Source organism: Scardinius erythrophthalmus, assembly GCF_964197995.2.
Source record: "Scardinius erythrophthalmus genome assembly, chromosome: 8".
NCBI classification, from domain to species: Eukaryota; Metazoa; Chordata; class Actinopteri; order Cypriniformes; family Leuciscidae; genus Scardinius; species Scardinius erythrophthalmus.
This window is the reverse complement of record NC_138228.1, coordinates 44,511,769-44,537,096: the sequence shown is the minus strand read 5'-3', so window position 1 is coordinate 44,537,096 and position 25,328 is coordinate 44,511,769. Positions and strand designations below refer to the sequence as shown.

Genomic DNA, 25,328 nt, shown 5'->3' with positions numbered 1-25,328 from the left:
ACTTTGCAGTTTTAATTATGTCCTGTATGAACAAAATGGAGTATGTTTTTTATGTTTCCACTGTTCATCGCGCCCCGGCGCCCGCTCTCTGACACACACACACACACACATCCAGCATGCAATCTTGACATCGCAGCCTGTTCTTCTGCGCTCCCACCAAACGCGAATAGAGCGTCAAATTCGCGCGTATCCGCGTCTAGTTCGACGCTTGAACATTTTGAATCCAAAGCGAATAGGACGCGCGTATAAAGCGAGCGTTTGAAGCGAAATAGCACCAAACTATAACGTTTACACTGTGAAGTGTGAACTGTAAATCTTTGTTCTGGAGCTGAAGCTTATCGACCTTCTCAACAATAAAATTATTAATATAACCCTCCAATGCATATTTAAGGCCCTTTTGGTGACATCGAGATGATATATAATCTTTCTGTCTCTAAAAAATCATCAATTGCCTCCTGTGAAATGTCTCCGACTGTGACAGCTGCCATAGCGCCTGTTACCGAATGTTGACAGAGTGAGTGGAGGGGGCGTGGTTAGCCATTGGTCAATTAGCATACATGCGCAGGGAAAAATAAATGTAGAAATGTGGAAATACAGAAATAAATAAATGTAGAAATGTGGAAATACAGAAATAAATAAATGTAGAAATGTGGAAATACAGAAATAAATAAATGTAGGAATAAATAAATGTATAAATAAATACATATATAAATATATAAATAAATAAATATATAAATACATAAATATATAAATAAATGTATAAATACATAAATAAATACATATAGAAATGCATAAATAAATAAATAAATACATGTAAAAATACAGAAATAGCCATTTATATTACCAAAATGTATTTATTTTTACTATTATTTCTGCATTTATTTATTTATTTCTACTTTTATTTATTTATTTATTTATTTTTCGTTCTGTCATTTTTAGTCCTTCATACTGGTGGCCTGTATACAGTAACCAGTACAAATCTAATACGTGGTTTATCATTTACACTATATATTGTTACATTAAGCACCAACACTTCAAAATAATTATATTTGAAACTAGACTTCTTAGTAATTTTGAAAATATTACTATGAATTACAGCAACACCTCCTCCTTTGCCTTTCAGACGAGGTTCATGTTTATAACCGTAATCTTGGGGGTGGACTCATTTAAAGTAATGTAATTGTTTGGTTTTAGCCAGGTTTCTGTCAAACACAGCACATCTAGGTTATAGTCTGTAATCATATCATTAACAATAAGTGCTTTTGAAGTAATGGATCGAATATTCAGCAACCCAAGCTTTATCCTTTGCTCATTTCTATTATATTTGTTTTTTATTTGTTGAACATCAATTAACTTTTTACCCTTAGATGGGTTTGGAAGTTTTTTGTATGTCCTTATTCGGGGAAAAGACACACTCTCTATTTGATGATATCTGTGAAAGAGTCTCTATGTGATGGGATTTATCTGACCTCAGTGACGTGAGACAGCTAGCAGACGGTCGGTTTAGCCAGTCTGTCTGCTTCCTGACCTGAGCCCCAGATTGTCATGTTTGAGCTCTAAGACTATGTGCCATATTACTAGAGAGAAGAGCAGCACCATCCCAGGAGGGATGAATACCATCTCTTTTCAACAGGTCAGGTTTGCCCCAAAAACTGTCTATGAATTCTATATTATTTTGCGGGCACCACTTAGACAGCCAGCCATTTAGTGAGGACAATATACTAAGTATATCAGCACTCTAAGCGAACAGGAAGGGGGCCAGAGCAAATTACAGTGCCTGACATCGTACTTGTGAGTTCACACACCTCTTTAACGTTAATTTTGGTGATCTCCGACTGGCGGAGTGCCGACGTGAATAATAATCTTAGAGAATTTACGTTTAGCATTATATATATTATACATAATATACATTGTAGCATCACCTCTTTTCTCACAATGTCTAAAAACGGCTCGATAAAGGATTCTGGTTTCTCTAGACCCCTCCTCTCCTACTCTGCTCTGATTGGTCAGATGGCTCAGTCATGTCAGAAACGAAACACCCATTACCATATCTGAATTTGGTAATGAAAACGTATAAATTATAATGAATTGGTCGTGAGATAGCGTTGCGATTCCTCATCCTTTGGAAGCGCATGCAAAGTGTATTTGCTTTCGCTGTGCAGAAAAGAGTGTATTTTCGACATGTCGACAACATAAACCAAACTCTTCCAGGCCTCAGCAACAACTACAGTGTTTGAGGGTCAAAGTAGACGCTGTTCACGGACAGCCAGCCAATTAAGAGATTTGTTACAAACCTACATAGGTTTGTGCAGGAACTCTCTGCTGTCAGGTTAATGCTGGTGTTGAGGAGATGCATGACGCAGATTGATAAATATAAATACTTTAATTCACTAGGAAAGAGTCACTAGTAGAATACACAGGGAATAAACACACTTCTAACTTTGACGAGAATGGACCAAGAATTTTATGCCAAACTGATATTTATCGTGCACTTTCAGACCTTTTACATTCATAAACAGCTATATTACACACTACATGAAAGGTAATATCCAAAAAAAAAAAACACAATAGTGGCGCTTTAATGTTTTCTCATTGGTCTTATGCAGTGTCTTTCTGTGCAACACTGATATAGGTGTGGGTGTGCAGTCTGTGCCAGAGTAATCTCGTGCATTCTCACACTGGCCAGCAGGACCACAGGGCCTGGCATCTCATCGCCGTTTTCATGCCAGCAAGTAAAGCATTTAGATGAGGAAGTACAGTATATTTCACTTTATTAGTACAGACGTGAATAATGAAAAAAGCGAACAATTGTTGGCCTCAAAAGTATGAATATTCTCGTCTTGATGCTGGATGCAATAGTAATAAGAACCAGATTTATTAGAATATAAAATGAACAAAATTAACACAAGATTTGGTCTGTATAATAAAGGATAATGTTACGATTTCATTTGAAAACACAAGACATGTCACAAACGTCGTTCCCGCTGTTGTGTCAGCCTCATGGCTTTGTTTTTAGTCTCGTTCTAATGATGTGCATTTCAGTCCCATTTCCACAGATCATTAGAACAGCTTCCATATTCCAGGAATGATTCTGGCCTTCTGTGTGCCATTAGTAGCAGTATGCCTCTTTTGTATATGATAATGTCCTCTGATATGTCACTCAGCTATGTCTCAGTTCTAATCCTGATCCATAATTGTTGCATGTATTGCCCTGCCATGCAGGTCGACTGGCGTTAAGGAGCGTTAATTGAATTGTGGAGACCAAACACCTGGTATTCCATTTGGTCTGCATGTTAATTAAGGAGCATAATTAAGTTGTCTGAAGCATCCGTTGGACTAATTACAAATCTGAGTAATCCCTCTGGTTTGGATGACTACACACACACAAAACACACATGCTAACAAACAAATGTGTACGCAAACATGGAGAAATTGAGATATATAAATAATACAAATATATAGAGGACACAAAAGGTGTTTCTTAACAATAATGAGGTTATATTTCATGAATGCAATGGTCTGAAAAGGAAATTGTCCTTAGAGAAATAATGTCATGTGTTCATTTTCAGCCTGTGCAGATTTAAAGGAAAAATTGTCATTACATTCTCACCCTTATGCATATCTAACCCTAACCCTTGCTATTAACTCATCTAGACATGTCACATTTGAAATTCATTGACATCAAAAGTGTATCGTCAAACCTGGCACAGCACATCTTGGCATGTCATATTTAAATGTAAATACATCTATCTATCTATCTATCTATCTATCTATCTATCTATCTATCTATCTATCTATCTATCTATCTATCTATCTATCTATCTATCTATCTATCTACAGGGTTTCCGCGGGGTTGTAAAAGGTAGTAAAAGGTAGTAAATTAAATTATGCCAAATTAAGGCCAGTAAAAAGTAGTAAAAAGTAGTAAACGTCATCTGACGAGGTAGTAAATTTTCGAAGCCCCATCTAACTGGGTCTATATCATGGGCATACCTGCAAACTTGTTGCTTTTCGGCGACAATCGCCGTTTTCTTGGTCAATTGGGTCATTTACGTGAACCGGAGAGTTTTGTTTTCGGTTGAAGTCCAAAGTAATCGATTGTCGAGTTCACCTATGCGCGTGAACTCGACAATCGACTACTTTGGACTTCAACCGAAAAACAGGATGTAAACAGGTATTTGCGCTGGCTTAAATAACATCATTTTTATACATATCTTTCACATCTACTGCAGTCAGATTCACTCGTGTTCACTCAGAAGGAATCACTCACATTTTCTGTGCACTTGTAATGACACATCAAGGATGTTAAGAGGCTAAAAGCAGGTTTAGTACTTGCCCCATTGAAGTCAACAGGGTGCAAATTTTAAAAATAGAATAACTCGGTGTAGGCAACACCGATTTTTGCCGTTGTTCTCTGTATTGACAGCACTCCAAATGTACAAAAAAATTTGCTCAATTTTAAATTTGACCGGAGTTCTCCTTTAAAGCCCCACTAGGTAGGAATTCCGTTTTGGTCAAACAACGACCCCTAGAGTCGCTGTGGACTACTTGTATTTAACGTTACTGTCGTAAATATCACTCACGCAGAGCAGTCTCTTCCCTCCCCCCTGTATACTGGTCCCTGTCTATGGTCGTTCAGTCGGATGGAAGCTGTAACGAGTGGAAATAAGGTGTGGCCCCTTTAAGAGCTGCGTGCCCTGTTTAACTGACTCGGCACAGTCTGTATTGTATGTGCGCCTCGCTCGAACACCCCGTAAGCGGGTTGTTTCTGTTTTATGCTCATTCTTGTCCTATTTTTGTTTATCAAGTAATGCTGTGGTGTAGAACGTGTGACAGACTGTTGCACGAGTTCGATTGGGGAATAAACACAACACGTTACAAATCGTCGGACATCGAGCAAGAACAGCTAGCCTCCGAAGATGTCTAAGTTACTAATCCATCAACAAGAACGCCAGGTGCTTTTTAGCTCACACCAACGAGTGAAAGCTTGTCCGAGTGATATACAATATAAGCAATATACTTACAAGTCCAACAGCATGTGAGGACGTGTTGGGGGAAGTGAGGTAGCCTATGCCGTAAAGCAGTCAAATTTTGTAGTTCTTTTTGTGCTCTGGTTACTACCCGAACCCCGAAGTTTAAAAGTATGATTAAAAACGATACAGACCCCATCAGGCTATGGCAGACATGTCATTCAACCTATTGTAAGTCGATGTACCATCACAAGAGTCTTGGAAATATATAATGAAGGTTGAAAAGTTACCTAGTGCTGCTTTAATGGAGAACGAACGGTTAGGCTACATAACATGTTTTTTTTCCTCAAATGCAAACACGAAATAAAAGACAAAATACTTTTTAAAAAGACAAACCATCAATTTTTGGGGAAAAAATATGGATTTATAGCTTTTGAAAAAAAAATGTGGATGGATTTATAGTGTTTTGGAAAAAAATATCTCTATCTCTCCCTCCCAGTGTTGAAATTAAGTTATAATTGCCTCATTAAATTGTGATTAAATATGTTATTAATTCATTTTGGAAAGATATTTCATGTCTTTACTTGTCACTTTACTTATCACTTAACACTGCTACAGTTGAAGTTTGAAGCCGCGTTGGTAGTAAAAATATTGTGATGGTAGTAAAATAGGTGGTACAAAGGTAGTAAATTCAATTTAAGAATCTCTGTATAAACCCTGATCTATCTATCTATCTATCTATCTATCTATCTATCTATCTATCTATCTATCTATCTATCTATCTATCTATCTATCTATCTATCTATCTATCTATCTATCTATCTATCTATCTATCTATCTATTTATCTGTCTGTCTATCTGTCTATCTGTCTGTCCATCTTGTAGCAGAATTAAGTAAAAGAATCTGAGACACATTCTGAGATTTATGTGGATATTGAATGGGTTTGCTCTGTATGGACATGCAGTGTTAACTTTATCTGTGCAGGTTTTTAAAAGACGTAAATATACCCTGTTTTTGGAGAGTGTTTTGGAGTTGGATAGCAGCTGTTACCATTTGCTTCTTATTTAGGGGCAGTCATGGCTTATTGGTTAGAGTTTGACTGGTAACCTGAAGGTTGTGGGTTCGATTCTCAATGCTGGCAGGAAATGACTGAGGTGTCCTTGAACAAGGCATCTAACCCCCAAACGCTCCCCGGGTGCCACTGAAAAAAATGTCTGCCCACTGCTCCAGGTGTGTGTGTGTGTGTGTGTGTGTGTGTGTGTGTGTGTGTGTGTGTGTGTGTGTGTGTGTGTGTTCACTACTCACTGCTCCTAATGTATGTGCACTAACTTAGATGGGTTAAATGTAGAGGACAAATTCTGAGTATGGGCTACCATACTTAAAGGGATACTTCACCTCTGGAAAGATGAATGTGTATTTAAAATGGGTCATTTATGTAGAAGAAATGTGAGATTATTTTTGAATTTGGAGCTTTCTAGACTGAGAAAAGCCAGAAAATGTAATTTTGGCTTATGTGGATGAAAGACAACTACTCCCAGAATGCACTTGCTTCGCTGCCCTACGAGGCCACTCCCAAGCCACACCTACCGGTAAAAGAGTGCAGTTTAAAACAACAAGGTTAGGCTACCAGTGAGTCTCCGTGATGAGTCAGTCTGCCCGGGATTTCGAGATCGCCCAAAATGTCCGGGATTCGTTTTTTGCGTTCTACAGTCGCCATACATTATGTTTACTGTGGCGAGCAGGACGAGGCTGAGGGGCGCGGGAGAACGGCACGAGGCCGGTGGCGTGATTACTGAGACGCACCGGTCTCGCATCTCTCACGGAGGAGCGGGAATTTTCTTAGCAATGTTAAAACCCACATCAACCGATCACTTGTTTAGCGTTCATGTAAACACTACATTCAGATTCACCAATCGGAATGAATTCAGTTAGATTGAAACAAGAGGTGTGCATGTAAACAATGAAGGGCGACTGCAGAAAGCAAAAGCCGAATCCCGGACATTTTGGACGATCTCGACGGCCGGACATGTCCGGGAAAAAGAGGATGGTAACCCCTACTACTCAGCTTTCTCCTACTACTCAGCTTTCTTCACAGAACAAGAGCCTGCTAGCTTAGCTTCCAAAAAAAGACGGCTGACACTATGTGTACATTCTGTGAGTGAGATCCCACCTCCTATGGGCGTGTTGAAAACATGCGGGACAGCCCCTACTACTGGCTGTAGTCTTTAGCCTCTGGCCAGAAAATCCTCAGATGACACAAAATGACAATTTTTGCGTCATCGGAGGATTTTTTCCAGACAAAAAATACATAAATCTCTCCTTTCAGGGGGATATGAGGGTGAAAAGCACGGTAATTCGAAAATACTGCAGGTTTTCTACTAATACAAAGCTTAATGCTAAATCCTGAAGTATCCCTTTAACCGTCACTTTCAATTAGTAGCAGCATGAACATTCTGTATAATATCTCCTTTTGTGGTCCAGGAAGGGTTTTAGGAAACACGAATTTTAAAATTTTGTGTGATATTTAAGAAAATGGGCTTTCATTAGAATTGAGAGACATTGAGATAGTGACAGTGAAGGATGTTGGGAATTGTGAGAGAAATGTCAAGTGAAAATGACTGTTAGGAATAGGTGGAGAGGAGATCATAATCATAGATAAAAATGGACAGTGAATAAAGATCAGTCAGATGACATATAGACTCGCCATGCCAGACAGACATGATGGGCGACTGGTGCTCAGAGAGAGAAGGTCTTGGCACAGTAGACTCACTGTAGACTACTGGTCTTCTTCTTTTAATCTTGTGCAATCTGTGTCTGAACCCACACAAGAACACAGACACACACTTGATCTTGTTTTATCATATGGTCTGCCCGTTTTTAATTTAGAGGTATGTGACACAGTGTTTTCTGACCATATGCCTGTATTATTTGAGACTGCTCTTGCCTGTCATACAGTTAAACCTCGCGCTGTTGCACGGCGCTGTCGCAGTATTAACCCTTACACTGCTGTTCAGTTCTTGGTTGCTTTCAGTCAGAACTCATCATTCCTGAGTCTGTGTGCAATACAGAGGAGCTTAGCTCATGGTTTCACTCCACCTGCCAAACTGTTTTAAACACTGTGGCTCCATTAAAATCCAGGCAGCCTAAAACTAAATCTGAGCCCTGGCTAAAGGACACGACTCATGCTGTCAGACGTGAGTGCCGTAGAGCTGAGCGCAAGTGGAAGAAGGACAAACTGCAGGTGTCTTTTCAAATGCTGGCGTCATTATCAGAAAACTGTGAAATATGCTAAAATAAAACATTTCTCGGATATTATCCTTTCAAACTGTCACAAGCCTCGTGTTTTGTTTAACACTATTGAATCACTTCTAAATGCCCCGCAGACTGCCTGTATGGAGGCATCCCCTACTGTGTGTGAAAACTTCCTTTACTTTTTTATTGATAAGGTCACTTCCATTGGGGCTCAAATTTCACCTTCAGCTTATGACCCCTCAATCTCTGTCCCCTGCTCTGCTGTGTTTGATTATTTTGAGCCTGTGACTTTTTCCTTTTTACAGGAGGTTGTTGGTCATTTCTTCAAATGATGCTGTCCCCCCTCGACTATTTAAGGAGGTTTTCCCACTGTAGGACCATCTGTTGTTGCAGTCATAAATAGCAGTCTGACCACAGGTTTGGTCCCTGAAAATTTTAAACATGCAGTAGTTCAACCTCCGATTAAACAACCTGCTCTAGACCCTGCAGTTCTTGCTAATTTCAGGCCTGTTTCCAAACTGCCTTTCCTTTCAGAAATCCTGGAGAAGATTGTGCACAGTCAACTAATGGCCTTTCTGGAAGAACATAATATTCTAGAGGTTTTCCAATCCGTCTTTAAAACCCTGCACAACACCGAATCAGCTCTTTTAAAGTCGGCATGAAATCAAATTTGACAAATCTTCTTTTTATATGTAATATTGTAGTGTTTATTATAAATGATTTATCTGTGCACTTCATTATTTTTTTTAAATTCATGTACCCTTATAATCTTTAATCAAATACATTACCCTTCCCTCCCCCCTCGAAACGACCTCTCTTCTCTTTCGGTCACGTGCCATGGCGAAAGGGTGCGGCCAGAGCTGATGAGGGTGCGGCTATCGAGATGCTCTCGAGGGTGAACTTGACTGATAACAGAGAATGTCTAATAAGGATGATGACTTGACTCATCTTGGTTCACGGGAATAATAAAATAAAATAAAAAAAATCCTTCATGGGAGGGTAAAGGCCATTGCACACTGAGTCCGAAATTCACGTCCGAAATTTTCGCACGTAAAAAAAAAAAAATCGACCTCACGTTATGTCAATCACGCTTGCACACGTCTACGAAACTTTCGTAATAAAAAAATTTGGATCGGGTTCGATTTTCTGCGTTTTTCGCATCCACAGCCAGTATTTTGAGAGGGTTTTTTTGACAATTCAGAGCCACGTACCGTACAAGCGAACGACAAAATCCAGCTGTTCTGTCTGCCCAGCGCGTGTGCGTGTCCATACTGCCTGTCTCTGTTCAGGATCGATTAGTTCACGGAAATTGGTGGTCTTCTTTTTAATATGTGGCTCCAGTATCGCTAGCAAAGCATCAAACTGTTCCACTGACATTCTGATGTATTTTGAATCGCTCGGGATAATTTCGCAACTCCTTGATAAGCTTCCTCTCGGCGCAATCTCAGGATTGGATGGACCCAATATTTCCTCTTTCTTTTTCTCTTTTTAAGAAGAAAGAGGGCAACAAAACCATCCTCACTGCTTGACGAATCCATTTAGTATTTTTTGCGTTTTTTTACGCAAAGGTTTAATAAATACGCATCGGACTCAGTGTGCAAGGTTTCTGTGCGTGACGAATTTTGAGGCTGACGAACACGAAAAAACGCATACGAAAATTTCGGACTCAGTGTGCAATGGCCTTAACGGTGGGGAGTCCGGTGGAGAGAAATCCTCCACAACTGAATGTAAACTGTCATTCAAATCTGCCTCCATTTTGTTTGCAACACCCAACCTCCAACGATCCGATTAATTCCCGAAGGACGAAATCAAGCCCCGCCCTACATTTTTTTCTAATTTCAGAAGCCGTTTCACTCGGATATACGTCACAACAAGGAAAAAATGACAATCTCAACTTCCGTTTCATGCCGACTTTAAGAGTTTTTAATGATATCTTTTTAGCTACTGACTCTGGTGACTGTGTTATCCTTGTGCTTTTAGATTTAACTGCTGCATTTGACACAGTGGATCATGAAATATTGATCTCACGTTTGAAGCAGTGGGTGGGCATCAGGGGCATAGCACTGGAGTGGTTCAGGTTGTACTTGGCTGATCGAACTTTCTGTGTCAGCCTAGGTGACTCTGTATCCTCCTCTGCTCCTCTCTTGTGTGGGGTCCCACAGGGCTCAGTTCTTGGCCCTCTCTTTTTCTCTCTCTATTTGCTCCCACTTGGTTCTACTTAGGGAGCATGGCATTTCATTCCACTGTTATGCAGACGACAGTCAGATTTATGTGCCTCTTAAAAATAAAAAATAATACTCTGTCAGACTGCTACTTAAGTGTCTCGACGACACATAAAGGCCTGGATGGCTCTGAACTTTTTTTATTTTAATGATAAAAAGACAGAAGTGATGGCACCACTGGGATTCCAGAGTCTGGTTCCGCCGAGACCGCCCTTCCAGAGTCTGATCCTACCGAGACCGCCCTTCCAGAGTCTGGTCCTGCCGAGACCGCCCTTCCAGAGTCTCGTCCCGCCGAGACCACCCTTCCAGAGTCTCGATCCGCCGAGACCGCACTTCCAGAGTCTGGTCCTGCCGAGACCGCCCTTCCAGAGTCTCGATCCGCCGAGACCGCACTTCCAGAGTCTCGTCCCCGCCAAGACCGCCCTTCCAGAGTCTCGTCCCGCAGAGACCGCCCTTCCAGAGTCTCGTCCCACCGAGACCGCCCTTCCAGAGTCTCGATCCGCCGAGACCGCCTTTCCAGAGTCTCGTCCCGCCGAGACCGCCCTTCCAGAGTCTCGATCCGCAGAGACCGCACTTCCAGAGTCTCAATCCGCCGAGACCGCCTTTCCAGAGTCTCGTTCCGCCGAGACCGCCCTTCCAGAGTCTCGATCCGCAGAGACCGCCCTTCCAGAGTCTCGTCCAGCCGAGAACGCCCTTCCAGAGTCTCATCCCGCCGAGACCGCCCTTCCAGAGTCTCGATCCGCCGAGACCGCCCTTCCAGAGTCTCGATCCACCGAGACCGCACTTCCAGAGTCTCGTCCCCGCCGAGACCGCCCTTCCAGAGTCTCGATCCACCGAGACCGCACTTCCAGAGTCTCGTCCCGACGAGACCGCCCTTTCAGAGTCTCGATCCGCCGAGACCGCTCTTTCCAGAGTCTCGTCCCGCCGAGACCACCCTTCCAGAGTCTTGTCCAGCCGAGAACGCCCTTCCAGAGTCTCGTCCCACCGAGACCGCCCATTCAGAGTCTCGATCCGCCGAGACCGCTCTTTCCAGAGTCTCGTCCCACCGAGACCGCCCTTCCAGAGTCTCGTCCAGCCGAGAACGCCCTTCCAGAGTCTCGTCCCACCGAGACCGCCCTTCCAGAGTCTCGATCCGCCCAGACCGCCTTTCCAGAGTCTCGATCCACAGAGACCGCCCTTCCAGAGTCTCGTCCAGCCGAGAACGCCCTTCCAGAGTCTCATCCCGCCGAGACCGCCCTTCCAGAGTCTCGTCCCTCCAAGACCACCCTTCCAGAGTCTCGTCCCTCCGAGACCACCCTTCCAGAGTCTCGATCCGCCGAGACCGCCTTTCCAGAGTCTCGTCCCGCCGAGACCGCCCTTCCAGAGTCTCGTCCCGCCGAGACCACCCTTATAGAGCTTCTTCACGTCATGCCTGTCGAGCCTTCGGCAAAGATGTCCGCCGCCTCACCGTCTGTTCCCAAGGCTGAATCTGTTCCAGAACCTGAGCCTGAATCTGATCCAGAACCTGAGCCTGTTCTTGAACTCCCACCCAGCCTCCCTCTCCCACCACCTCCCATCATAATCTCCTCATCCATGCCTCCGCTGCTTCCTGTCAGCCCCTCAGCTTACCCATATTCCACCTTCTGTGATGTGGGGTCGCCGCGGGTCTGGCAGTCTCCAGCTCCATCATGGTCGGTGGATCCCTGGTCTCTGCCTCCGGCCCCGCGACCAGGACTCCACCTCGGCCCGTTGGTCCATTACCTCTACCTTGGCTCCCACCTCCCTCATCTCCTTCTGGATCCCCACCTGCGCCTTGGTCGCCAGAGCCATCGGCATCCCCATGTCCCTCGGGATCCTCAGCATCACCTTGTCTCATTGGCTCTCCGGCTTCATCCGGGTATCCTCTTCCACCTGCTCCGCCTCCGTCAGTCGGCCCCCTGGAGTTGCCAGCCCTGCCTCCACCATGGCTCCTCCATCCCTCTGCTCCGCCCTGGCCGCCTGCACAGTCTGCTCCGCCCTGGTCCCTCCTACCTTCTGTCTGCCATTCACCTACTCTTCGTCCTCCTCCTGAGCCCTCTTCATCCCTCTTTCTATCTACGATGCGAGAACGTGCCTACTGGGAGGGTGGAGTACTGTCACGTGTCAGTGTATGTTTGGACTTTCAGTTTTGATTTGTTCCTCTTTTCCTTTGTTCTTTTCCCGCCACTCCTTTGTCTCCATGGTTACTGTCATTATCAGTTCAGTTATATTTAGTGTGTGTTGCTACCTGTTCTGCCGTCCTGTGTTTAATTATCAATAAACCTTTGTTTTGGAATTATATCCTTGTCTCCGTCTGCTTTCCTGCAACCACCCGTGACAGAAAGACTAAAATAGATTTTTTTTGTAAAATGTAAAACGTTTTTATTTACAACTTCGAAAAATTATTTTTTAAAGTGTAGTATTTTCTAGTAAATCCTAATCCAGTAAACTTTGATTTACAAATAATCTTTGATTAACTTTTGATTTACAAATATTTTTTTACAGTATAGTATTTTCTTGTAAGGCATACTTTAAGAAACTGATTTATTTACAACAGTGTATTATTTTATAGAAAAACATTCTCCTATAATCGTTGTTTTATTTACAACTTTGAAAAATATTTTTTACCCTATAATATTTTCTTGTATAACATAACCCAATAATCTGTTTTATTCACAACTTCAAAAAAATAGATTTAAAGTGTATAATTGTCTTGTAAAACATACTACAGTAATCTTTATTTCATTTACAACTTTGAAAAAAATATTTTTTACAGGGTAGTATTTTCTTGTATAACTAACCCAATAATCTGTTTTATTTACAACTTTAAAAAATGGATTTTAAAGTGTACAATCTTTATTTCATTTACAACTTTGAAAATAATTTTTACACTAGTATTTTCTATTAAAACATTTCAAATAATCTTTGTTTTATTTACAACTTTTACAGTGCAATCTCACGAGAACAGCGGCCACAAATGCACTCGCGTTGAAAAGAAGCCTGCGCCCTGATTGCGTCGTGCGATTATCATAATCAGCGATGCAGGTCGTAACCATCTGAAGTATGAGAGGTAGCTGATGTGCAGAGGACACAGACACCCTTATAAATCCCCACGATTAGAATAACAGCAGCCTCAGTAATTATACTGATCAACTATCCCATTAACGCTAATTACACCCACGTGGGTCGAATTCTGCGCGCCTCCTCCAATCACTCTGCACAGGAGAGTTTACCCGATTGGAGTGTGTACTCTTGACAAAGGCCACTCTGTGTCTTTGATGATGAGATAAAAGGCCTGCTTATCTGACAGTGGGATTAGGTGGAAATGATTGTCAATTTAATTTCGTTCCCCAGCACAGCTGTGTCGTAATCCACACACACACACACACACACACACACACACACACACACACACACACACACACACAGACTGGTCTGTCAATTACGATAGCATCTCATGCATCTGTAAAAACACCTTGCCCTGACTCTTACCCGTCCCTCCCAATTAGATGACAGACTCCTGTCTTTACGGCATTTAGATAACACCGGGTATTAGCATATCATTAAAGTGACACATGAAATTTGCATTTGATTTGCATAACTCTAATGCGGCCCCTGGCGTTCGCACTCGTCATGAAAGAGCGCTCGGAAACGCATCTGAGTCTCATCATGCGGCCTGCCCTTTCCCAAGAGCCCCTGGGCCTGCGGGTCATGCCGTCCGTATCCCATAAATATCTCTGTCTGTGTCACGTCTCCTCTTCCTCATGTCCACCTCCTTCATCCTGCATCCCCCTACACGCGTTTCTTTCATCTGTCTGTGTGTACAGTGGATACTCTCGGCTGATTTCCATGGTGCTCTCATTTTCACTTTTATTATTTTATCAAAGCAGGCTTCCTCGCAGGGAGTCGTGTCTCTAGTTTTGGGGAAAAGCTCAAGTGCTCCTCATCTTTGACTTGACTGAATTTCTGAGGTTTTCAAGCCGAAGCGGTTTAGTATTCTTTTGCTGTCTGTGTTATTTTGCTCCTCACTCCATCATCACAGCAAATCTCTAGTCTTCCTCCATCATAGGGATACCTCTATACCAGTTCAGAATAACGCACCTTAAACAGCCGACCTCCGCCCGTGGAGACGGATGAGAGAGACGTCGCACGCGTATCAGTGTTTGGACAATAACACTCTTATCAGTCATTAAAAAGGTAGTAAATTAAGCGTGTGTTCAGAATAGTGTCAGTAGAGGCTGTGATTAAACATCTGCTGGTTGTAGCTGCCTTCTGCATCATTTATATTACACAATAAAACTAACAAATAATGTCATAAAAGCACACATAAAGAGACACATTTTCAGGCAACTTTTAATGTCTTAGTGTTGACTTGGGACTGAAGGTTAAAAGAGGATATTTTGCAGTGTAGTCTGTGAGAATGTGCTATAGAAACTTGTGGGTGCTGATGGTTATTGGGGTTGAATTATACTAGTTGTACTTACTGAAGATACTGAATCTGTAATGGAAACAGAGAATCACTGCTGGGTTTTGTTAGTCTTGACATCTAATCCGCTAAAAGATGCAGACAGCAGTTTCTCTTTTCTCTCACTTTCTCCCTGTAAATCAATGAAATATACATTATAGGGTGTGAAAAAAACAACTCTTCTTTAGAGATGAGCTTAACTTCTATTGAACCACTTTTGAACTTCTATTTGCACGGTTCTCAGAAGCGGAAGTCATCGTAGACGGGTAAAACTATAATGGTGAACTAAAACGACATCAAAAATCATTTTTGTGTTCCCATTTAATCCAATAGCAAAATATATAAGCCATGATAGATAGACTTATATTTAGAGCTTGATTACGATGATCAGGATAGAGAAAGAGAGAAGTCATTCCCTCAGTCAATTTTCCCTCAATTTTCTGAAAGCTAATACCAAGTTACAGTAATATAACACAAAGTATGGTTTTATGAATGAAATGTATAAAAACTTTGTCTGAAGACATGGAAATTCAAGCAGTTCCATCACTGTCCTGTGTGACATTACAATTCATGTAAAATGACTTGAAACAAAACTTTTCAGATTCTTCTGTTATTGTACATCTTTTATGACCTCATATTAATTTAGTGACTACATATCATATTTGTATTTAGATTTTTGTAATTAGTGATTATCCATCCATCCATCCATCCATCCATCCATCCATCCATCCATCCATCCATCCATCCATCCATCTATCCATCTATCCATCTATCTATCTATCTATCTATCTATCTATCTATCTATCTATCTATCTATCTATCTATCGGATGTCTAATAGCCTAATATATACTGGCAATTTCTATTTGCTGATATCAGTCTGCACATGTTCCATAGGCTATTATTCAGTGTAACTGCATTTCGTGAACTATCGTTTCAGATTATGCCTGTCTGTCCTCATTTTCCTTTTACAGTTGGTCTCATTATGAGCACCGACGCGTTGTGAGACGCGTTACAGCTTTCTGTTTATCAACTGAACCCGCAGTGACGTAGAGTTTTGATTAAGCTTGCCCGGTCCATAGCCGTCTCTGGCATTCACTGGCGTCCACTATATTAACCAACAGCAGAGCGCTGCGCGAGCGCTGGAAATTCCTCCGCTGCACTGACAGATTCAGATTGTGATGTGCTCGCGCTCGGGACAGGGGGACCGGCACGCGCTACAGTGCTTTGGCTTCTCGGCACTCAGGATATAGGAACATAAGGCTACTTAGTGCTCGGCTTTTTCTTTTTCTTTTTTTTTTTTTTCTTTTTTTTGTTGGATGAGTGGCAGAAGCTCAGTGCCTTCTGAAAACATTGGGGTAAGTGTGCGCATTTTTACCTTAAATCGTGGAGCACGACACACGGTTCTTAACATGACATAATTCATTATGTCCGATTCTCTCCTTTAATATGCTTCTTAGCAACATAGTCTGACATTTGTGGGTGTTAAACCAGATTCACTTGTACTTAAACGACATAAAAGACTTAAATTCGTAATCAATAATTGTGCATGCACTCTCTCCATGGGGCATGTACAAGACGTGAAAAAAGTGTACAAGCTCTAATATGCGGTGTGAATATGTATTTGAATTTGTTTGCGTTTTAAATACATTCGAATGTTTACTTAAAGATTTGAGTTTGTTTAGATTCAAATAGATTGAGCGCCATTCTGCTTATTCAGCTAGCTGTTTGCTCACTCCTCCAGAATACACGTCAAAGGCATTGTAGTACCCTAGAATTAATGCTCGTGTCTCTGAATGATTAAGCACAGAAAATAGCTCAAGATAACGTGTCTTTGTAAAACAACCTATTTATCTCAGGTGGCTCCTGACGTCGCGCAGTATTTATTGCGCATCTGTTCGCGCGCGCTGGCTCAGGGGTAACTCGGTCATTTTTATTATCCTTCCCTCTAGCAGACCCACCGCTTTCCCAAATATATGATGAACTACAAGGATTACCAGCTGAGACTACTGTGACGGATATCTGGGCTCGGTTGTCAATCTTAAACCATTGTGATAAGCGAGAAGCGTGAAAAACGCGGTTCTCCTTTCACCTTAATCTCTGACCTAAACGGTCAACAGGATCATTTTAAAACCATGACAGCGAAATGAATTTAATACGAAGTGCCATTACAATCTTAAAGTTCATTAACCACATCAAATGAAAGATTAAACGTTCCCCGGTTTGTTTGAGGGAACATCAGTCTGTCAGGGAGAATTAAACTACAGTCACGCTGCGCGTCCTGTCACGCGCGCGCGGAGAGCGCAAATGCGCCAAACACATCTCGGAAATGTTAATTAACAACGTGTCTGTAATCTATGGCTTTTCTGGACAGGTACGTATCGTCAATTACATTTTTTTTTTAGATTTAAACTGTTACAGTAGTACAATGGCCGAGTTATTGGGCTTAAAACTGCATTAAATAAACAGATTTGTAAACAGAAAAAGGGTCAGGTGAGCAGCCTGCCCTTGTGTATTATTAGCCAATCAGAAAGGTTTACTGCCAGGTAATCATTTTAGATGTTCAGGTTCCTTGGCATATCTTTTAAGTATTGGGTTTTGGACAGAGGGAGCATGGTTACAGAAATGTTCATTGTTCATTTTGCAGATGCTTATCAAGATCAAGATCTTGTTTTATAGCCGAAGTTAGCAAATGAGTGACTTGCAGTTGCACTGATATTTTAGTTATAGCCTAAACATGTTTTTTCTAGTTTTGATTCGATATGGTGAAAAAAAAATGCAAACTGGCTATGTAAACTCGCTTTGCCAGGTGAGATTTGGAAGTGTAAGTTTGTATCAAGTCACTCTGAATTTGCATAAAGCCTTGTCATGTGCCCACATCCGCAAAAGGTCACTGTTTGTCATGCCACTGGAAGTCACTACCCAGCTAACGTAAAATATGTTCTAAAAACGTTTTTATTAAGTTAAAAACATTATTTCTGAATGTTCTCTGAACCTTTAAAACGTCCAGTTATTTACATGTTTTAAAATGACTTTTCTTGCTTATATGAACGTCAAAGGAACAATTTAATTTGATCATTTTGCAAACGTTATGGGAATGTTCATTTTGAACGTTCTCTGAACATTCTGAAACGAGTAAGTTAACTTTGAACAAACGTTCTATTCACGTTACGCTTGTTCATAACTTTGAGGTTATAGCTAAAGTTCTGAGAATGTTCCCTGTTAGCTGCATGGGCAACTCTCATTGAAAATTCAGTTCAGTTCGCTGGTGGCGTAAACAGGGCTTAAAACAACATTTGCTGAAGCTTTGATTGACAGACTGAGAAAATTGAATGCGCTTTTGACAGGTCATCATGTGCAAAGTGCACATGTGAGGGTTTAATCATGTTTCAGCACCATAAATGTCCTCCGGCTATAAATTGTTTCCATTTGTTTTGTTGATAAACAATAACAACCCTTCACATAACCATTGACATGATTTCCATAAAGACTGGAGATTCAGTGTGCTCAGGCCCAAGACACATCCACACACATCAGCCAGCTGCGCTCATGTCCTCCGGGGATAATTTGATGATTTTTAACTTCTGTTTTCATTGAGCTGCAAAGCAATCACAAGAGTGCATTTGATGGCTGTCAAATTGCATTTATGGTTTTGTGTCATAAACCATTGCATTACAAGGAGAAAGAGAGTTCAACCTGACACGAGCTACACAAACGAGTGTGCTGTCTTGCAAATGTTACAAGAACATTAGTAAAGGTTTTACAGTAAATATAGCAAAAATCGAGACTTTTGGTTGAGCTACGAGGATGTCACTCGAGACGACCGTTTCTTCATATTTAGCTGATTTACTTTGTCATAATTACAAATATGTATGTGCACCCAAACCCTGCTGTTTAATTCAACACTTCAGTAGTGAGGCAAACTTAACACACTAAGGGCCGGTTCACACAGAAAGTGACGCAGGACAGTGGAATGGCAAGGTCTCGAGATGCAATTTTTAAACGCGCAACTTATTTGAACTTAAACAGCACGTTTTTAATGCCGAGTTCAGACTGCACGATTTTCAAAGTAGTCGGGTAACTGTTCTTTTCACACTGCATGACTATCCAGGGTAACATTCAGTTGCTGGTGTGTTCACACTGCACGATGCATCGCCGACAGGAGGTTTCACACTGCATGACTTTCATGAGGAAGAATCGCCGACAACTCCTGTCTGGCCCGCAAACTACGTTTCGCAACCAAACACACGCGAGAAGTGATAAGGAAGTAACGCAAAATCCTGCGTGCGTAAGACCGCAGTTCTCGCGCGAGTTTTAAATTGTTATTAAAAATGATAGCCTGCAAGAAGCTTGCGATCCAAATTACCTGTGCACTGATTTGCAGCGAAAAGGGGAAAAAGAAAAACATTATGCATGAGGAAATGGCTGGGAAGACAAGGGGAGCAAGGACTGTGTGTTCTGCAAAGAGAGTTTGGGGTAAATAAATAATTTTGCAATGTGCTGCTGTTGCTGCTGGTCAAGCAAATGTTTATGCTTTGTTTCTGTTTGATATAATTGTAAATATATCTATTAAAATACTGATATTGTGGTCTATAACTCCTCCCCGAACTCCCCGCTGCTCTGTATCTTGCTCTCATTGGCTGTTGGTCATCGCCGATGTAGTTTTCAGTCAGAACACTTTCACACAGCAGGATTTTGAATCGCCGACAGGTCCAGATATTTAGCATGCCAAATATCTCACGGGCGTCGGCGACTCGTCGGTGATTCTCTCAGATCGCGTCTTTGCTCATTCACACTGCGTGATTGTCACTCGCGTGAACGAGCACCGATTTGCATGTGATTTCGGGCATTTGTCAGCGATTTCTCAAAACCTGTCGGCGAGCCAAAATCGGGGCTAAAATCATGCAGTCTGAACTCGGCATAAGATTCTGCAAAAGACGTGAGACGTGAATGCAAATGTCAACGACATCCATCTAGCATGTGTTTACATAAAAAACAACAGCCCATAAATGAGAAAAGGCAGACTTACCATTAGGCTAAATGAACCGTGACCAACTGGCTACAGAACTCCAGCCGACCCTTGATGCAGAACTTCACTATCTGAATATACTCGGAATTCATTCATATAACTCTTGTGATGCTTCATTTGCGTTTGATATATTCCTGCTGAAGCCTGCAGGATATTTCATATAGTGATGGGGAGAAAATCAGCAATGGCAAAAATTGTAGATGACTCTTATGCTTTACACAGTGTCCTAACCAAATGTTATTTTTCATGCTAAACAGAGTTTTTGTCCCAACCATCTGTGATACACGACAAGCGACAGGGGATTTTATTTTTGCAATGGTTTCTATTTCGGGTACATCATGACTGACAGCTCAGTGATCAGCTTAGGTACTTGTATGTTTTATAACATACTAAAATTGTTTAATTAATGAGTTAGACTATAATTTTGGGTGACACCATAATGAAAGCGACAATGGATAATTTACCTCAGACCTGTTCAAAATGTGAACAAACAATTAGATCACTGTGTTCAGATTTTGAGTAATGTTAAAATCATTTAATATTTATTTCTTTGAGTACATACTTGTACACACTTATGAGACAGCAGTAGAGAGACTCCGCCCACGTGCTCTTCTGATTGGCTGTGATTTGTGATTGATTTGTCTGTGTCTGCTGTGGACAGACAAATTGCTTGTCGCACACACTGTTAGTCACGTAGCCAGAAGCAAACAATTATTTACCATAGTGACGAGATAACTGAGCTAATCTAAAAATTAACTGAACATAACTAAAAAAAGAACTTTGTTTTATCATTAACATGGCAGCATTGGCATCCCGAAGTGTTGATGGAAGAGATTTGAAGTACTGTGCGTTGCTCACATTTATAAATCCATCACCTGAACCACACATTGCGTCAAGACAATCGCTTGTGGTTGCAGCTATTCTTTGAGTGTTTAATGCTAAAAGATCCCTCACGACGAGTCCCTCAAGGCTCGAAGGTAATCCTCGATTCAGGCCATAAGATATTCATAGACGTTTTAGGTGAATATAGGCTGACATCCCAAGACAGAACCTCAGAACAAAGCAGTAAAGCCTTCGTGTTTGCCTTCCTGAATGGAGAGCTTATGTCATTTGTTAACTAACCTTTATGACCTTGACGAAAGCCCGGTCGAACGAGTTTTTTTCTCATGGGTGAAAAACAAGGAATGAAATAAAGAGGAACAAAAACACACACAAGTGATAAGTCACATCCTAGTTACTGTTTTATATCTATTTTCTTATTTTGACATTTTTAGCACGCTCACAGCATTTGAGCCGTTAGACAGTTTTCACGGTATATACAGTCTCTGAAATGTGAAAGACGTCATGTCACACACGTCACATCTCAAGCTGTTCTTTTGAACATCCTTCCACGAGTGTTGCGTTTTAAGTCACACCATGTCACGTTAAATGCAGTCCAGACATCGAAAAACACTTCTCGTCTGTGCTCTCCTCCAGTCCGTTGCACTCTGTCTAGCTGTTTCTGAACGCAAGAATATGTCTGAACGCTCCCTGAAACCGGCTTCATTACACAGGGCTTCCTCAAGGCCGATTAGTCGACTAGTCACTGAGGTAATTGATTTTGTAAAAAGTCCTTTTGAACATCGCTAATATGTTTTACGGTCTATTTCAGAGGGCACTAGACGGAGTGTTTAAAGATTTTATTATAGAAAATAAAGAATAGCTCACATGTTTTGACTCACATTTAGTTCACATTTCACAATTAGTTCATTTTCCCTCAGTTTCACAGACAAGGCTTAACCTAGTCTCAGACTGAAATGCATGTTTGAGCTGTTTTAACTGAAAGCAACTTGCACTTATATATCTTAAATTATGTCAGTGCCATTGTTTTGTCTCAAGATGCACATCGGTAATGTTTTTTTCTAATGCATATTTATAAAAGCTACTCAAATGTCCTAATTAAGTAAGGCCTAATCCTGGCATAATCTAAGCCTTGTCTGTGAAACCGGACCATTGCCAACAGTTCGTCATGCAACCCTTGTGCGACCTTATGGACATTTTTGTCTTTTTCAGTTTTGCCTGTTTTGCCTGTGTTAAAGGCACAATATGTAACTTTTTTGCTTTAAAAATAGCAAAAATCACTATATCTATGTTATATATTTTTTTTAGTTGTGTACTTACATTATCCCGACTGTTTCCAACAATTTTCAAACCAGGAGAAATTTGTCATTTAATTCGAGAAACGTCCCGTTTCTTTATTTCTGTTTTGTCGCCGCCAATGGCGTCATATCCGCGTTGTCCCTGGTTTCCGCTCGTACCGCCATGGCAACCAGAGCTATGAACCAGAGCCCTCTGATAGTAACCAAAGCGACTGATGTGGACCACTGTGTAGTTCGCAATGTCTATTTGCACGCTGTTGTTGTTTCGTTCAAACATTATGGACCATGGCAAGCAGACTTTGGATAAAAAAGGAGAACTAAAACGAGAATCAATATCAGCGCGGTGTTTTCGAGATGCCTAGAGCTCCCATAGACAGTATATAAACGAGAGCTCCACGTCCGAGACTTCGACCGCTCCTACATGTACTTTATTAAACAGGTGAGCACATTTACATAAAACAAATCAATGTTATATAGTTCAACAATGATAAAATGTCAGAATATGATCTGTATGTTATTCTAATGTTGATCTAGCTTACTGCTAGTCTCATACAGACAAACTAACACATACATTTCAACACATTCAAATGCAGTTTAGTGTGCTAGTGTAATGTTAGACCAAGTAAAACAGCGCTGCGTTACCTCACAAGTTTAATTTGTCTAATAAACTGACCTGTGAGTTATAATTCTGCGTGTAGTTCGGTAGAATGAAATGTCCATATTCCTTTTATATCCGCGGGACTCGCGTCGCGTGTGGAGCTGATAGCTGTCTCTTAGCAATCCCGAACTGCTTCATATCACAGTCATGAGAAAAACATTGATGTATTCACTCATCCATAAACATTATTAGATCGGTCGGCTTGACGTTGACGACAAGATCCATAATTCTTAGCAAATGTTGCGTCATCAAACTACGCCTTTGTTATTGTAAGAGGTAAGCGCCCCCTAGCGGCGAAAAAAATTACATACTGTATGTTGAATGCCAACTGCATAAATTCTGGCACAAGTGTGTATTTTTATTGGAATTTTATCATTTCACCCCCATTTCCTTTAATAAATCTATTTTGACACTAGGTACACAAAATAGTTTCATTCAGGACCTTGAGGACAAAAATGTCCCAATTAAAACTGCAATTTTTAATCCCATGGCCATATAAAATGATGCAATCTTTGTTAACAGTCTTTTGGCACGGCCACATTAAAAATGTTACTTTTTTATTTTTCAAAACAAAAATGTTTTTACCAGATGGTGCCATTTTCTCAGGTTTGGCCTATTAAGAAAATTCTCACTTTATTGCTTTTTTCTGCTTCCGCATATTAAAGAGCCGATTGGATAAATAATGCAGTTATAATTGTGTGGGGGTGTTGATATGTCAGAGTGTGGTTTGTAGGTGTGTAATCCATGTTTTTTATCATATTTAATATTTTTATTTCAAATTGTATTTAATAATTGATAATTATTGTAATATTTGAGAGAGAAAAACTACTGCAAATCACAAATCCAACCACTGTGTGCACCAGTGAAGCTTTGCTGGCATCTAATGGGGAAAATTCGGTACTGCGTCCAAACAAAATCTGAAAGCTAATATTTTGAGATTTCAACCTCAAATTTGGAACACAACTTGTTTAGATTTATGGCTTTGATTTTCTAGCAGTTCTCTAGCAGAGTTCAATATGTTTTATTAAACATATAAAATAATGTTCATAAATCATTTTCATAAGCTTAAACCTCTGTAACTTTTTTGTTTTACTTTTTACCTGTTTACATCCTGTTTTTCGGTTGAAGTCCAAAGTAGTCGATTGCCGAGTTCACGCGCATAGGTTTAGTTACCTATGATCACGCGCGTGAACTCGGCAATCGACTACTTTGGACTTCAACCGAAAAACAGGATGTAAACAGGTATTTGCGCTGGCTTAAATAACATCATTTTTATACATATCTGTCACATCTACTGCAGTCAGATCCACTCGTGTTCACTCAGAAGGAATCACTCACATTTTCTGTACACTTGTAATGACACATCAAGGATGTTAAGAGCCTAAAAGCAGGTTTAGTACTTGCCCTATTGAAGTCAACAGGGTGCAAATTTTAAAAATAGAATAACTCGGTGTAGGCAACACCGATTTTTGTCGTTGTTCTCTGTACTGACAGCACTCCAAATGTACAAAAAAATGAGCTCAATGTTAAAATTGACCGGAGTTCTCCTTTAAGTCTGTGTTTGAAAGCTTCAAATTTTTGTGACGTGGACATTTTTGTCCTCTAAGAACTTCAGAGTATCTTTTTTAAAGTGATGCACAAGGGTCATTTATTGTCATGCCATTTTCACCCCCTATTATTTTATTTCGACTGGCAAACACAAAAACACAATCTTATGGAAGTGTATGTTGAGATACACTGGACAGAAAAACACAGTAAAAGTCCCCACTAAAGCTATTAGACACCTTTATGCAGTAAAATCCAGGTCTTAAATTCTGTGGCTCCCAAATGTCATTTGTGTTTTTCAACTTGGCTTTGATCACATGAGATAATTAATTCATGTAATGATCAGATCGATTAATGATCATTCTGCAGGGAAAATGTATGACTATTTTGAATATTATTTATAATATAAACAAAAGAGGCTAATTTGGCTGTGTTGAGGGAGAATATGGAGGAGCTGAGACTGAAATGTTCTGGAGCTGAAGAGTCTATGATCTGGGTAATGCTGTACTTCTGTCACCTCAGAGGATTGACTGTTTCATCCTCGCTCAGTGTGCCCCCAGAGCCAATTAATCTGAACAAATTTAATTAAATAGTCCATGTTATTTTCTTTTCCATTCGCACTCTCACTGTCTCTTTCCACTGTGCCATTATCTACAAATGTCATGTGAGAGGGAGCTTCATTTTATTTCCGACATCTAAACTTTCAGTTTCTAAAAGTTGCTAACCCATTCTAGCACTTCTTCAGACTTAATGTTTTAGAAGCACATAAAACAGTTGGTTAGTGCAAGAGTCAGGTTGTCCATACAGAAATAGATTTTTAGCAATAACTTATACACCTTTAAAGGTGCATTGTGTAATATTTTGGAGGATCTGTTGACAGAAATGCAATATCATATACATAATATCATATACATACATAACCTTACATAATGAACTGTTATGTTTTTATTACCGTAGAATGAGCCATTTCTATCTACATACACCACGGGTCCCCTTACATTGAAATCTTACACTGAATTTCTACAGTGGCCCTAAACACGTTTCGTCACTATG

The 25,328-nt window shown here is 40.8% G+C and overlaps 1 protein-coding gene across 1 annotated transcript in view; it reads left to right on the top strand.

Moving 5' to 3' along the window:
• sphkap (SPHK1 interactor, AKAP domain containing) overlaps window positions 1-25,328 on the top strand; it is a gene marked incomplete at its 5' end in the record, with an annotated part of 77,572 nt that overhangs the window by 14,586 nt on the left and 37,658 nt on the right. The window lies entirely within an intron of this gene.